This window comes from Globicephala melas, chromosome 9 (assembly GCF_963455315.2).
Source record: "Globicephala melas chromosome 9, mGloMel1.2, whole genome shotgun sequence".
In the NCBI taxonomy this organism is placed as follows: Eukaryota; Metazoa; Chordata; class Mammalia; order Artiodactyla; family Delphinidae; genus Globicephala; species Globicephala melas.
The window spans coordinates 41,780,149-41,795,895 of record NC_083322.1 but is presented as its reverse complement, the minus strand read 5'-3'; positions in this window follow the sequence as shown (position 1 = coordinate 41,795,895).

Here is a 15,747-nt window from a genome sequence, read left to right as displayed (position 1 = left end):
CTTTACAGAACCGTTTTATTGGCTGCCTTTGCAGGACAGGGACAGAGCAGAGTAGCTGTGACAGAGACCACATGGCCTAGGAAGCCTAAAATATTTACCAGTTGGTCTTTTATAAAAAAAGTTTGCTGCTGCTTACTCTAGAATGGTACTTCTCATGCTTTCATTTGCATACAAAGCATTTGGGGATCTTGTTAAAATATGGATTCTGATTCTGTAAGTTTGGGTCAGCCTGCATTTCAACAAGTTCTGAGATGGACTACATTTGGAGGATTTTTCAGTCCTTCTTGGGACATTCTATAACAGAAAGCTGAGAGGAACTCCTCTCTCGCCCCACGCCCACTTGTTGAATTAGAACCATGTTTTCAGGGGTCTAGGGATCTGCGTATTACATAAACAGATTCTAACTCTGTGGTTCTTTTTGAGAACCATTAATGTAGATGCTTTAACAAAAGTTCAGTGACAAATACATTGAGGACAGGGATTAGCCAAACAATTGACCTCAGAGCTAGTGAGATTCTGGTGGCTTTTTGTTCAACAAAGGATTAATTCTGTATTTAAAAAAAATCTATTTATTGTAGCATACAGATTATTTATTTGTTGGTTAATCTCCAAGGAATGAACACTGATTAGAGCATCTTGATTTCACATGAAGACAGTAATTTAGGCATAATGATTGCTGGCGTACTGGCCCTTGCCCTCCATTTTTCCCATTTCAGTTATGCATTTATGATCTGCCAGATCTATTAATGTACAGATAGGTTTAAAGAGTAAGGATTGGGTTTTTATCTGTTCTTTATGTAGTAGCAAGGTAAATTTTCTATAAAACCCCATTAAATCCTTTCTTTGTTGACTTCCTCTTTCCTTTCTCCCTCCATTCTTTCCTTTTCTTGATGGCCATCCATCTTCAGTTCGTTGTCTTTATTTCCAACTTTAGCAAACTTCTCAAGCATTAATGTTCCAAAACATGAAGCTTTTATATTAGAGCTAAGGAAAAAAAGGGGGAATGGAGAATCTTTACCACACCTTGGATTTGGGGCTTACAGAATGTAAGAACAGCAAGGAGCAGCCAACCTGAGAGCCCAGAAGGGTGGAGACTGAGCAGCTGTGGAAATAGAACACTCTCACCCCTAATTGAGTGGGGAATCTGTGTTGTGATGTGTGATGTGTCAGACACACTGTTCAAGCAGCATTCATGACACTGTGGGTCACATGAGTGGAAAAGCACCATTCGTTTTCTTCTTTTTTATACTTGCTAATGACTCAAAGCCAGCTTTCTAATTCAATCTGTGCACTTGGTCATATAAGCCAGGCCTGTCAGTACTGTCTGCTTCTTGTGGGAGCGCGATAGGACACTGGGGGATGGAGAGGTGGGTGGAAGCAAACATTCCATTTAAAGTCTGCAGAGAAGTGTTGGGCAGGTTGGGGAACTACTAATCTATTATTAATTTAAGTTATAGTTGCTTCATATTGGACCCTGATGGGTATTTTTATTTTCATTTAAATTAGCAGAATTTCTTAGTAAAAGAGAAAAACAAGTAGATGAACGTTAATAATGATAATTTTTAGAAACGCTATCTTGAATGTTCTTAAATAGTTAAACTCTTATTTAACCAAACCATGGTGTTAGAGAAAAGCAATATTCTCCTACTAAAAACAAAAACGAAAAAACTAACTTGTCAGGGTTGGGTACAGAGAGGCTTCCATTCTTGACTTGATGCTTACCATAATGCAGAATGATTAGCCTTCTAGCTTAAAAGGCTGAAGAGTAAAAGAAACCTGAAAATGAAAATCCCCTTAGACCTCTTAGAATAAATTATGCGGATTTGCTAAGTACGCAGACTGGCCCTCTTAAAAGGGAGATAACCACTTTAACTATTGCTTTGGAAAGAGAATCCATAAGACCAATTACGAGTCTTATTTTACATTAGTGATTTTACACCAGTAAAAATAACCACCTTGGGTCCTTCACAAGGTGTTGTTTTAAAACAAAAACCAAATGAATTTGGAGTCTGTTTACATTTCAAAGATAAAGCAGCAAAGTGAGTAAAGAGCCTGCTAGACCAGGAGTCAGAAAACTGCATTCTCCTCACTCCTTCTGAGTAACCGCCGCAGGCTGTGAACCTCAGACTTTTCCATCTATGAAAGAGAAAAATGTCTGCCTCACATTCTTCATGGTATTTTTTTTCCTATTAGTTAATTGTGGTAAAAGTTGTACTTTTGTGAGGCACAAGTGAAATTTTAAAAAATATGAAATTTCCCTTTGAAAATTATGAATTCTAGCAAAAGATATTTTGGAAGGTTGAAACAGGCTTATTGAGACTGTAAAAACATTTACATGACTATTTAATATCCAATTATGTTCTATTTTCCTCTTTCTAGCCTCAGCTTTCTCAAAGTAAAAATTATATATAAAATATCAAAAAACGAAGGAAACCGGTCCTTTTTGTTTTGTTTTCTTTTTTGGCTGTGCCACGTGGCTTGTGGGATCTTAGTTCCCCAATCCACGCTGTTGGCAGTAAAAGTGTGGAGTCTTAACCACTGGACCCCCAGGGAATTCCCTTGGTATTTCTTGATGACTGATCATAGGTTCTGTGGTAGCCAGCCTCCACGATGGCCCCCAGTGAACCCACCTGCTGGCCTCACATCCTTGGGCTGTCCCCTCCTATATTGCTCCAGGGTTGGCCTGTGTGACCAATAGGATACAACAGAAGTGATGGTGTATCACTTCCAAGATGAGGTCATAAAATACTGAAGGTTTCTTGTCTGTTTCTGTCTCTGTCTGTCTCTCTGAGCTGTCTCTCTGGAGGAAGCAAGCTGCCATGTTATGAGCAACCCTATATAGAAGCCCATGTACTTAGGAATGGAAGTCTCCTGCCAACAGCCAAGCTTAGAAACAGATCCTCCAACCCAAGTCAAGTTTCTAGATGATTCAGTATTGCCCAACAGCTTGACTGCAACCCCATGAGAAATCCTGACTTAGAATACCCAGGCAAGCTGCTCCCATATTCCCCACCCTTGGACATAATGTGAAATGATAAACGTTTGTTATTTTAAGAAGTTAAGTTTTGGGGTAATTTGTTGTGCAGCAATGAATAACTGATACAGGTTTTAACAGGAAGAGAAAATGTCAGAGATACAGTTGATGAATTCTTTTAACTAGAGAATTTAACCAAGAAAGCCTGTTGGGCACACATTTCCTTACTCATCAGTTTAGCTCTGATAAGAATTTGAGAGGCAAAATGTCAAGATGTAGTAATTTAATCTAATGAAGTGTGTTTTGACGTTGATGTTGCCCTTGACAGATTATAGCACACAGTTGAGGCAACTGAGCAGCATGAGGAGAAGAGGAATTCACCAAGACCAACATGGTTTAGTCAGGCTTTAGTCAGGAAAACAGCCCACTCCAGGTAGCTCAGTAGAGGGAATTTGAGGTGGGGATCCAGGCACAGAGATTGAAAAGGCTAAAAAGCCAAACAGAAAAAGGGGAGGCAACTCAAATTAGCAACAACAAGAAGTTGCTACCACCCCTGTGACTGGAGAAACCAGGAGCTGTCGTGTGCCAGGGACTGGAATGACAGTGCAGGCTACACAGCCAGAGCTGAAACCATAGAGAAGAAGCTGCAATGACAGAGGAGCTGCCCTAAGTACAGAGAGATGGGATAAGCGCTAGGGCCCTGCCACCTTGGCAGGCCTTAATTGCCCACCAGCCCCACCACTAGCTGGCCTGACCAGAATCCATTTAGAAACAGAACCTTGGAAATACAATTTGCCAGGGTCGTCACCTTGTGAAGCAGAGCAGGGGAAGTGTGAGGAATGGATCTGAGAGCAAACAGGCATCGAGCTGGCTCAGTCCACCTCTTCTGCCACTCAACAGCTGTTCTACATTCCCACCCATTTTTATTTCCCAAACAACATCAACCTCATGCTTCTATTATTCATACAAATGAAGACTCTCACTCTCTTAGGAAGGGGAGACACAAAAATCAGTCATTTCAGAGTCCACTTCTATCCATTTCAAGGTCTAGAATCACCAGGTGATACAATTCTTCCCTTTAGGATCACATGTGACTCCTCTGGTCTGGTAATTTATAAATAAGCAGCCACCAAAATTTCCTACACATAATAGAGGAGAAGGAAAAGAAGTTATTGTGTGTGTGTGTGTACATATTATATCATATCATAGTATATTATAATATGTTGTGTATATGGAGGATGACAAAATATGCATTATCACTATAGTCCTCATTTCTGTAACTGATTATCAGGCCATGTTAATATTTATCACTTTCTTTTTCTACCACCCATTTCATGTTCCCTTTGTCCCCAGCTTGCATCTCAGCTAGTCAAGGATTTTTATTTGGTGAGAAGATCTAAAGTTTCATTCTTGAATTTTCTGAGGTCGTAGTGCTATTGCCTTTACTGAATTGCTGTAGTCTTTCATTAAACTTATATAGAAGACATAAGAGGTGTCCCAGTGAAATCTGGTTCTTGAGAGTTCACCATGCTCCCATTATGTAGCAGCAACCCAGTTCTCCTTGGTAATTAGGATCTGATGGCTTAACCAGTGTTGTACCCCCTTCTCTTCCTGTTTGTTCAGTGCCATAAGGAGCACAGATTCAGAGCCAGATTTAGTAGAATCATTGCTCTGTCTCCCAGGGGAAACATTTCTCCCCCAGGAACCAAGGCCTCTAAATATTCATAGCCCAAGGTCTTGGGGTTGGAAAGCTAACAATCTTCAAGGAGTCATTAAGTACAGAGGGGTCATTCCTTTATATCGCCTCCTTCCATTCCTTTATATCTAGTCTTCTATATTATGGCTGTTGGAGAAATAGCACCATATATCGGTTGTGGTTCAGAGTATGTATTACATCCTGAAGGACAGCGTCTGCAGTAGGTAGAATAATGCCACCCCCCCACCTCACTCCCCACCAAGATGCCCACACCCCAGTCCCAGGAATCTGTGAATATGTCAGCCTACATAGCAAAAGAGAATTAACATTACAGATGGAACTGAAGTTGCTAATAAGCTGATCTTAAGATAGGAAGAGTAGCTTGAACTATCCACGTGGGCCCAGTGTAATCAAAAGGGTCCTTAAAAGTAGAAGAGAGAGGCAGAAGAGAATCAGAAGAGCAGATGTGATGATAGAAGCAAGGTCAGAGTAATGAGATATGACACAGACTCAACTCTCCTTTAGTTGCTTTGAAGAAGGAGGAAGGGAACCAAGAGGCAAGGAAAGCAGATAGCTTCTAAAAGCTGGGGAAAGGCAAGGGAATTGATCCTACCCAGAGCTTACAGAAAGGAACGCAGCCCTACCAAAGACTTAACACAGGCGAGACCTGTGTCAGACTTCTGAGCTACAGAAATGTAAGATGATAAATTTGCATTGTTTAAGCCACTAAGTTTCTGGTAATTTTTTATAGCAGCAACAAAAAACTAATACAGTACCTCAGTCTTTCAGGGTGTTTATCTCTCAGCAAGTGCTGTGTAGCTGAATCTGCAGTAAGCTGTTTACCATCAGGCCAGATGCTTCTGAGTGATGGGCTATATTATAAGATCAGTAAGTTCTATGAGGGCGATTTCATTGCTGGATTTTTCTTGCTATGAAATGAGTCCCTTGGTTAGAGATGTAATGGTGAATTAATCCCACAGATGATGGTGTTGGCAGAGGCATTGTGGGCAGAGAATGTAAATTCAGAGTATCCAGATCAAATTAGATAAGGTTAGGCCCATGACTACCCTCTCCCTGTACCACCATGGCTATTTGATACATGGGCCCCTGGCAGTTTCGCATATGGGCCCACTGAGCAAGCAAGCACTGGGGTGGCTAAGGAAAGAAGACAAATTTCATCCACTGAACAGACCATCTTGTCCGCCTGAATATTAAGAGTCTTCTCTGTAGTAGATGCCCTTTGAAGAGTATTCACATGGGACTCAAATATCTTCCCACTCTATAGCTGTTCTACACAATTCAGCTGCATATTCTATATACTTTCTTGTAGTCAACCTCATTCTTTCCAAGCCTTTAATCAGCTGGGCAACTTAACCACTATCTACGAATAAGAGTAGATCCATACCTCAGGACATCTCTCCTTTCAGGCAAAGTGGACAACCAGATGTACTGCTTAAAGATTTTTTTTCACAGAAACTTCCCTTCCCCACTGCCTATAGAGCCACCGTAGAGTGTAACTTTTGGTGTGACAGCTGGAATTCCCAGTTGGACCCAGCTTGTCATGCAGATGTATATGTAAACCAGGCCCAAGTGTTTTCTTCCTTCAGCAACTTCCAACCACGACTTCCTTCAACAAGGAGTCATAGGGGACTCCTCTTGCATTCCATAGAATTGGACTGAGGGAGAAGTGGTGATGCATTGAAGAAAGCACCCAGACAGTCTTAAGTCAACTACCTGTTCAAGCATTTTACTTGAGCCTTCCAGGCCTGCTCAAGCCCAAACTTATGTATGCCATTCCCACTTGAGGATGGATTATTTTCATGTCCACCCTAATTTGTGGCTTGATGGCTCAGATAACACCCTAGTTCAATATGAGTGGCTCTGTAGTATTAGGTGTTCAGTTTCTTCCAAGGCTGGTAGTAAGTCAGAAGCTGTTCTCAAAAGGAAAAGATCAGCAGAGTGAAACATGGCTATGTTCCAAAGTTTAGGGGTCTGTGCAGGATCTTTCTATTGTGGCTTACCTCAGAGCCCATACAGCATCCCGATTTGCAACAGGTACTCCCAGCACTAATACATCTGTGACGTCAGAAGATCTGAGTTACAGAGCAGTTTGTTTCATACCTTGGAGAAAATAAAGAGCCTCTGAAAACTAGCAATCTAACAGGTAACTCAGTAAAAGACTTGAAGCAGCAACTTGAAATTAGGAGCCTATTGCCTTCAAAATGTGAGGCCCACCAAGCATTGTACCACCAAGTGAGAATCAACTTGTTTTTCATTTTCACCAACATGTCCCACTTGTCTCTCACCAACATGTTCCTGAACATCTAAAAATGTTTTCGAGTGGGCCCATGAATTTTTATGGTATTTTTCTTCTGCTTGCTAGACTGTATGTATCTTACTAAGGCATGTAAGATACTTGCTCTTACTGCTTACCAGGTCGCGTCAACATGATGTTATCAATGTGGTGGACCAGCATGATGTTCTCTGGAATGTCAGCTGGTCAGGGTCCCAGTGGACGATACTATGACAAAAAGCAGGAGAGTTGGCATAGCCCTGAGGCAAGATAGTGAAGGTATACTGCTGTTCCTACAAGCTACTGCTTTTAATTGCATCTGCTAATTGATATAGAAGAAAAAGCATTTGTCAAATCATGAGTTGCATAATAAGTACCAGGAGCTCTGTTAAAAATTTCCAGTAAATGTATGCACATCTGAAGCACCAACTGCAATTGAAATACCACTTTATTAATTTAACAATAATTTCTGTCATTCTCCAAATGGAGTCAATCTCTATCTGGCTTTTGCCCAGGCCAAAAAGAGATGGGTTAAAATGGTTAAGTATAGGAATCATCACCCCTGAATTTTTCAACTCTTTGATGCTACTATTAACTGCTGCAATTTCTCCAGATATGTGGTATATATATATATATTTTTTGGTTTATTATTTTGGTTGAAAGGGGATAATTTGGTTGAAAGGGATAATTCCAGAGTCTTCAACTTGGCCGTTCCTACCATCGTAGTCCTTATATCAAGTCAGGGAGACAATGAAGATATTCTTCCAACTCTAGTATTATGTCTTTTCCAACTATGCTGTCTCTGAGAAAATAACCACATGGATAGGGAATTAGGCCCTCTAGACCTATTCTAAGACTGACTAGGACCCAAACTCCATTTATCACCTTAGACTGCCATAAACCTCTAACTATGTCCAGTGGATCACAGTGAAATGTAGACTCAAAACCACTGTCTAATAACTTCTGAAGTGTTGATATTACTGGCTTTTTTCTCTTCCTGGCACATTGTGGGGATATGAGCAGGTAATTGAAGAAAACACTGTCAGACCATGTTCACAACTGTTTATAAAGCCTTTAGAGAATTCCTTTCACTTTTCTGGTGGGTTTTAACAAGTAATCAAAGGAAATGTGTGTAACTCTTTAGATTATAGTTTATTTATATTCCTTATCTGTGCCCCTTTTCTTTTCTTTTTTTTTTTTTTGCGGTACGTGGGCCTCTCACTCTTGTGGCCTCTCCCGTTGCGGAGCACAGGCTCCGGATGCACAGGCTCTGGACGCGCAGGCTCAGTGGCCATGGCTCACGGGCCTAGCCACTCCACGGCATGTGGGATCTTCCCGGACTGGGGCACGAACCCGTGTTCCCTGCATCGGCAGGCGGACTCTCAACCACTGCGCCACCAGGGAAGCCCTGTGCCCCTTTTCTTAAACCATAAAATTATAAGGTCATAAATGTTCTGCTGCCTGTAGATATTTAAATGCTTTTTGTATCCTAACTTCCCGGACTGGGGCACGAACCCGTGTTCCCTGCATCGGCAGGCGGACTCTCAACCACTGCGCCACCAGGGAAGCCCTGTGCCCCTTTTCTTAAACCATAAAATTATAAGGTCATAAATGTTCTGCTGCCTGTAGATATTTAAATGCTTTTTGTATCCTAACTTTAGAGTATATATAAAATCAGAAATAATGTATTTTGGCAACCTGCTTAGTTGAAATTGTAATGATCAGAAAGGAAATAAATCTGAATGAAGAAAGCACTGGCTAAAAAGAACATGGTCACAGACCACTTTGGGGAAGATGTGGAGAAAGATTTACAATATACACTTATGGCAATGGGACCTGCTCTCAGCTAAAATTAAAGGCTCTGGGTCTGTCCACTGGCTTAAGTTTGGGAACTAGATGAAACTGGCTTAAGTTTGAGAACTTTATCTCACGTTATGAGAAACACAAGTCTGAATCATGCTCACTAAACGTACAGTTTTTCTGATGATATAAATCACGTAGTATTTTGCCAGGCATTCTATTTCATTCCCAGAAGCACCGTGATCAATTAACCACCATCATACATTCTTATGTGTTTAAACACTCTGATTGCCACTCAGCCGTGCTGCCCATCATGATAATTACACCCACCTTGCTGCCACTTGGCCACTGCTTATCTGAAATCCCATCATTCCTACTGAAATCAGCACGCCTATTTCAGTGATAGTATCTCCCAATACCACTGGATGCTGGTTCTTCCCTCCGCAATCATTTTAAAATTCCGTAATAGACTATAACACCTCCCAGGTACACAGGGGTAGGTTGCCCATAATAAATTCACTGTGATATATTCATCTCACTAAGCTGTTGGAGTCCTTCTTCCACATTATACAAGAAGTTCCAGCATCTTGATCTCATTGGATATAAGTCATCAGCCTATAGGTTCAGTTATTCAAACAAAAAAGATGTTAGAGCCATCTGCAGCCAGGTAAGCTAGCATATTAAATTCAGAAAGTTGGATAAGTTTACCCATATTGATAAATTAGCCTATACTGTATTGGTCTAATAATTATTGATTCCCACACAGGTTCCCCAGGTTCTTACTAACATAAATTACCAATAAATTGAAAATGTTCAATATATAAGCTATATTTTCCCAGAAAGAGGCTTTACAGTTCTGCTCCTGAGGTGTGCTAGGGTCTGATCTTTTCTCTAGAGCTGGAGGCAATGAGGGAAATGGAGAATGGTTTTGCAAAGAAAAGGTATCCCCTGGAAGCAATTTCAAACAGGGAAAACATGATCTTAACCTTCACGTAAGAGATCTGCTGATGCTGTATATTGAACTTTCAGTAAACCAGTATAATTCTGTTCAAATCTGATCATTAGCTATGTGTGCCCTGTGGCTAGAAGAAATTAAATTTTTTGAGGCTGCTATAGCATGTCTCTGATTCTCTGACCATGCCTTGAGTTGAGAGTTAAATCACTGAACTTATAATTTTATTTTTGTTAGTGTCCCAGCACTATTAGAAATATCCAGCCTATTCCACGATCTTTGCTTTGCTTATTAATACCATAATGGTTGGATGCAGCAGCCATTTGATCTCTTAAAGCCTTGCCTTCAACCAGCAGCTCATCCTAGGCAACCACATGTAATAACTGAAGTAATCTTGATGTCAGTGTATGCCACATATCATCAGTATTCCATTCCCCACCAGCAATGGGTCTCCCTGAACAATGCAAACACTTCCTGACTATTTAACTCCATCAATCCCCTTCCAACCTGTTATGGTATTGTTAACATATATTTTACTTTACATATTCTATGAACTCCACAGACAAAATTGCTGTTATTGTTCTAAACAGTACTTTAAAAATTTACCCACACGTTTACCTTTTTCCAGTGCTTTCATTCTTTTTTTTAATTGACGTTTTAATTTTTTTAATGTATTTTTTTTTTTAGTTTTTACTGGAGTGTAGTTGATTTACAATGTTGTTAGTTTCTGCTGTACAGCAAAGTGAATCAGTTATACATATACATATATCCACTCTTTTTTAGATTCCTTTCCCATATAGGTCATTACAGAGTATTGAGTAGAGTTCCCTGTGCTATACAGTAGGTCCTTATTAGTTATCTATTTTATACATAGTAGTGTGTATGTATATGTCAATCCCCATCTCCCAATTTATCTCTTTCCCCTTTCCCCCTGGTAACCATAAGTTTGTTTTCTATATCTGTGACTCTATTTCTGCTTTGTAAATAAGTTCATTTGTACCATTTTTTTTAGATTCCACACATAAACAATATCATATGATATTTGTCTTTCTCTGTCTGACTTATTTCATTCAGTGTGACAATCTCTAGGTCCATCCATGTTGCTGCAAATAGCATTATTTTGTTCCTTTTTACGTCTGAGTAATATTCCATTGTATATACGTACCACATCTTTATCCATTCCTCTGTCGATGGACATTTAGGTTGCTTCCACACTTTCATTCTTCTCTGAAGTTCGCTACTTTCATTTGAGGTTACTTTCCTTTAGTCTGAAGAATTTGTTTTGACATTTTTTTATAGCTCAGGTCTGCTGACAATAAATTTTCTTAGCTCTGTTTGTCTGAAAGTGTCATTATTCATCTTTAATTTTCTTAATAAACTTCAGTTTTTAAACAGTTTTTAGATTTACAGAAATATTGTAAAGATAGTACAGAGTTCCCAAATACACCACACAATGTTTCCTCTATTATTTACATCTTATATTAGTATGGTACATTTGTTACAAATAATTAACCAGTATTGGTACATTACCATCATCATTCTTATTATTGATATGTTATTATGAACTGAAGTCTTATTCAGATTTCCTTAGTTTTTACCTAGTGTCCCTTTTCTGTTTAGGACCCCGTCCAGGATACCACATTTCATTTAGTCATAATTCTCCTCGGTGTCCACATTGCTGGTGGGGAATGGAATACTGATGATGTGTGGCATATAGTGGTCGTTACAGCTTCACTGTTATTTTCGAAGGTTATTTTCACAAGGTTGGTAGTTTTTTAAAAAATTTAATTTAACACTTTCAAGATGTTGTTCCATTATCTTTTAGTACCTATAGTTTTTGATGAAAAGTCAGGCAAAAGTTTCCTGTTGTTCTTGTGGTAATAGAAGTCTGAGTAGGAGTTTCTTGGGCAGGAGAGGGCGTGTATGGATTGGGAAGAGGCACAGGGAATGCTTTTGAGGCATAGAAATGTTCTGTATGTTGATCTGGGTAGCAATTACATGAGTGTGTAATCATGTAAGATTAATGGAGCTATTTACATCTGATTTATGCATGGTAAGTATATTATACTTCCAAAAAATATTTTTAAACATCATTTAAAGACAAGTCTTGCTAATATAGTGAGTCTACCAATTTGGATCCAGCTCTCCCTTCTATAACCAGCACTAAATATTAATAAATTGAAAAACAGATATAATTATGAATTTAAGGAATTACTATTTTTATATAACTTGTAAACTGAACTAAGACAGATTGACATTTTTTGTTTAATGTCATGGTCATGGTAAATAAATAATTTAAATCTTTTTTAGTCAAGAAAAGTATTTTGTAAAACAAACTTGTTTTAGGTGATAATATAATTTACTTATATGAATCAACCTTACTGAACAATAAGGCAATAAATGCTCCAGCTAGACCCCCCTCACATTTACTATACCCTCGAATTATAATCTAAAATTACAATAATTAACAATTACAATAATAAATGACACATTCAAAAGAACAGAGACAATGGAGTTTAAATCCTGTCTCTATTTCTTGCTGGCTTTGGAAACTTTGTGACTAAGTTACTCTGAACTTCAGTTGTCTTACCTGGACAGTGAGGGTAATGAGACTTATCTCAGAGAGTTATGGCAATGAATAAAATTATATAATATATGTGAAGAATGTGACATCCAATAGATGCTCAATAAGTGGTACCTACTAATAATGACAACACTTGTTATAATAACATTCATAAGATAATTATGGTGTATGCTATTTTTATTACACATTTATTTTTCCAGTATCCAAAGTATTTTATTACTATCTATTGTGGTTTTATAGATACTATCTATAGTATCTATACTGAAGCAGACAAGCAGTGCTTCTGAATGAATTTCAGACATCATGATTTTTCCTTCCTTTTATTTAACATTCCCTAGGATAATGCTCTTTAAGAACAGTCAATGTAATGCCACAAATGCTGCTGATTGGTGCTAAGGAAATTCTCCTGGATGTACTTATCTCTTGAGTTCATGGTGACAGGTTGGCCAAATGAGATGATTCCATCCTATCTTTTTTGTCAGACTGAAATAGCAGTGACTTATTAATAAGTGAGGAAAATGATAGCAGCCTTAGAAAGGAAACTTGTTTCTCTATAAGACATGCCCTCCAGATAATCCAAAGTTGTGCAGTGGCAGCATTTGGGGAATTATATGAATCTGGAATTATATGAATTATATAAAATCAAATCTCACTCCAGAATATTGAATTTCAAGTACCAGTATGGTATGTATTCAGTAAATGTTTACTGAGTAAATAATCAATAACTTAGAATCAATAACTAGGTACCTGGGGATGCAAAGAAGGGTAGGACTTGACTCCTGCCCTTTGGGGTGTATGACTGAACACCAAGAAGTATAAAAGTAGAATGGGATTAAACTGTAGGAGCTCAGAGAAGAAAGCTGGGGAGGTCTTCAGTGGGATCCAGTTGGAAATGATGGTTGAATTAGGATTTATATGGGAAGAGAAATTTCAGAGAAGAATGACGTACGTAAGAAAGGACAGGAGAAAATAAAAGCATTAAACGCCTAAAAGGTCAGGTTGAGAACAAATCAAGAAAGGAGAATATTTCATATAGAAAATTTTATTCTGTAGGAATGGAGAGTTGTAAACTTTGCAGATTTTAAATCAACGCAGTAGTGGTGAAAGGAGGGAGAGACGGAGCTGGCATAGTGGATGGGAAACACTGTGGTCATTGGTGGTCTAGATCGGGCCACACAGGGACGGATGAGAGAGAATTTTCTAAAGAAGAGCCAGCAGACTTTGATAACTGTTGGTTACAAAGCTGTCTTTGTGGAAAGTGGGTGAGGTTTAGAAGGAGAGTGAAGGTGGAAAGGTAGACGTCTCAGACACTTCCCAGTGTTTATACCTCGTTGGATGGAAAAATGACTTTACTGTGTATAGAAACGTGAAAGGGAATAGATGGTGAGTTTGGTTTGAGAGTTTGTGATATTGTGATTATCAGAACACCTGCAAGCAAATGACCCACAGGTCAGAGTTTGAATGGCACAAGACTATGTAAATAGGAATAGTGGTGGCAGTTGCTAGTGTTTCGGGGTAACCTCTAGGGATTTGTGGTGGGTAAAGGCTTTCAGCACTTGTCCTCCTCACGACCTTTATAAGAAGGCGTGGTACAGTGAAAGTGAAGCCTCAGTTAGAGTAGTATGAACATTTGTATCAAGCAGGTGCAAAACAGCTATACAACCTGCTCCTGCAAGCTTGGAGAAGCCCTGCTCTGTCCTTAGGCCCTTTAACAAGCACCTTGCCTGATTCTTTATGAGGTGGATGGAATGATATTCTGATGCCAGGAGCAGCCAACCTTCTGGTCAAATCAGGCAACAGAGTCACCCATTAGGTGTTGGGAGGTAGGATGGGCACAGAGCAGGCAGAGTGGTAAACTGAGGGTCAGCCAGAGAGCTCACTGTACCTCTTCCTGCAAGGGCAGCAGAGCCCATATAATCTCTCTAGCCAACCACACACCATGTAAGCCACTCTTTTCACTGATTTAAAATGATTTTTAACAGCCCTTGTGCAAAATAACCCACCCTCTAATTTTATTCTATTTATTTATTTTTTATACAGCAGGTTCTTATTAGTTATCTATTTTATACATACTAGTGTATGTATATCAATCCTAATCTCCCAGTTCATCCTACCACCCCCCCCCAGCCTGTTTTCCCCACTTGGGGTCCATATGTTTGTTCTCTACATCTGTGTCTCTACTTCTGCCTTGCAAACTGGTTCATCTTTACCATTTTTCTAGATTCCACATGTATGTGTTAATATACGACATTTGTTTTTCACTTTCTGACTTCACTGTGTGTGACAGTCTCTAGGTCCATCAACGTCTCTACAAATGACCCAATTTTGTTCCTTTTTATGGCTGAGTAATATTCCATTGTATATTTTTTCCACATCTTTATACATTCATCTGTCGATGGACATTCAGTTTGCTTCCATGACATGGTTATTGTAAATAGTGCTGCAGTGTACATTGGGGTGCATGAGTCTTTTAGAATTATGGCTTTCTCTGGGTATATGCCCAGTAGTAGGATTGCTGGGTCATATGGTAATTCTATTTTTAGTTTTCTAAGGAACCCCCATACTGTTCTTCATAGTGGCTCTATCAATTTACATTCAAGAGGCTTCCGTTTTCTCCACACCTTCTCCAGCATTTGTTATTTGTAGATTTTCTGATGATGCCCATTTAACTGGTGTGAGGTGATATCTCATTGTAGTTTTGATTTGCATTTCTCTAATAATTAGTGATGTTGAGCAGCTTTTCATGTGCCTCTTGGCCATCTGTATGTCTTCATTGAATAAATGTCTATTTAGGCTTTCTGCCCATTTTTTGATTGTTTTTTTTTTTATATTGAGCTGCAGGAGCTGTTTATATATTTTGGAGATTAATCCTTTGTCCCTTGATTCGGTTGCAAATATTTTCTCCCATTCTGAGGGTTGTCTTTTTGTCTTGTTTGTAGTTTCTTTTGTTGTGCAAAAGCTTTTAAGTGTCATTTGGTCCCATTTGTTTATTTTTGTTTTTATTTCCATTTCTCTAGGAGGTGGGTCAAAAAGGATCTTGCTGTGATTTATGTCATAGAGTGTTCTGCCTATGTTTTCCTCTAAGAGTTTTGTAGTGTCCAGTCTTACATTTAGGTGTTTAATCCATTTTGAGTTTACTTTTGTGTATGGTGTTAGGGAGTGTTGTAATTTCATTCTTTTACATGTAGCTGTCCAGTTTTCCCAGCACCACTTATTGAAGACACTGTCTTTTCTCCATTGTATATCCTTGCCTCCTTTGTCATAGATTAGTTGACCATAGGTGCGTGGGTTTATCTCTGGGCTTTCTATCCTATTGATCTATATTTCTGTTTTTGTGCCAGTACCATACTGTCTTGATTACTGTAGCTTTGAAGTATAGTCTGAAGTCAGGGAGTCTCATTCCTCCAACTCCATCTTTTACCTCAAGATTGCTTTGGCTATTTGGGGT